The sequence below is a fragment of the Suncus etruscus genome, chromosome 11, assembly GCF_024139225.1.
Source record: "Suncus etruscus isolate mSunEtr1 chromosome 11, mSunEtr1.pri.cur, whole genome shotgun sequence".
Taxonomy (NCBI): domain Eukaryota; kingdom Metazoa; phylum Chordata; class Mammalia; order Eulipotyphla; family Soricidae; genus Suncus; species Suncus etruscus.
The window spans coordinates 34085368-34086829 of NC_064858.1; the positions used below are offsets into that span (position 1 = coordinate 34085368).

At 37.8% G+C, this 1462-nt stretch overlaps 1 non-coding gene across 1 annotated transcript; it reads right to left on the minus strand.

Annotated features, from left to right (window-relative positions):
• Positions 1–229: 229 nt before the first annotated feature.
• LOC126023464 (U6 spliceosomal RNA) lies at positions 230–336 on the minus strand. Its single transcript, XR_007500585.1, has one exon. It is a non-coding gene; the product is annotated as a U6 spliceosomal RNA (small nuclear RNA).
• Between the last annotated feature and the right edge of the window lie 1126 nt (positions 337–1462).

Sequence of the window (1462 nt, forward strand, 5' to 3'; positions counted from 1 at the left end):
TTATTAATTTATGTAATTTTTTGGAATATATCATAGTAATAGAACACATGCTTCATTTGTATGAGATCCTGGGTTCAATTTCCTCACCTGCACACACACACACACACACACACACACACACACACACACACACACACACACTTGCTCTGCTTAATTCTCTACTTTTCCCAAATTCTGCTTCTCTTAGGAATCTGATTTGAATTCTTAAAGAAATATCTACACATTTTTTAAAAATATGGAACGCTTCACGAATTTGCGTGTCACCCTTGCACAGGGGCCATGCTAATCTTCTCTGTATCATTCCAATTTTAGTACATGTGCTCCCGAAGCAAGCACTCTACTCTGATTTTTATGAAAACCTTTAAAGAGAGGGGCTGGAGGGGCCAGAGAGATAGCATGGAGGTAAGGCATTTGCCTTTCATGCAGAAGGACGGTGGTTTGAATCCCGGCATCCCATATGGTCCCCCGTGCCTGCCAGGGGCGATTTCTGAGCATAGAACCAGGAGTTTATTTCTGGCTCTGTGCTCAGAGATCACTCCCAGCATGCTAAAGGACCATATAAAGTGCTGCAGTTCAAACCAGAGTTAGCTGAATTCAAGGCAATATCTTAAGCCCTGTACTATCTCTCCAGTCTCTTCTTCCATCACTTAAAATAGTTTTTTTTACTGTGTCTTCAAGAGTGGTTAAAATATTATATGGTTCAAATTCTGTGGAAAATATATGGAGAGCTCCCCAATAAAAATTAAAATAAAGGAACATAACTCCCATATGACACATTTCTTGGCATCTATCCTTAAAATGTAAGAACATAATCATGTACACATATATATTTCCTATGCACATTGAAAGCTTAGTATAATAATTAAGATAAGGAAGCAACCCAGATGCCTAACGATAGATGAATGGATCAAGAAACATGGGTACTCACAATGGAATACTATTCGGCTCTGTAAAATCATGTGATTTATTGTGGTATGAATGGAGGTGTGTTGAAAGGGAGGGATGATGGAATCCTTGAAGAAGAGGGATGTGTACACAGGTGATGTGTGTGACATTGGTACCATGTACATGGAAAACCATCATTAACAATATTCTAAATCATATAATCTTAATCAATTTTTAAAAAGTTAAAAAACAAAAAAGGAAGCGCTCAGGCCCTCCAGAGAACATTAGTTAATGCACTTGGGCATATGCTCTTTTAAAGGAATGAAGATAGAATCCTCCAAAAATGAAGTCATAAAATTTTCTTCAATATAGACGGTACGAAGAGTATTATGCTTAGTGAAATGAGTCAGAAGGAGAGACATAGAATGATTGGATTCATTTGTGGACTATAAAATAAAAACAAGATAGTATGGTAATTATACTAAAAGACAATAGAGACAAGGTCCAGTAGGATTAATCCAGGGAAGTAAGCTTGCCACAAATTGTGGGGGAGTGCATTTAGGGTAGAGAAGGGACC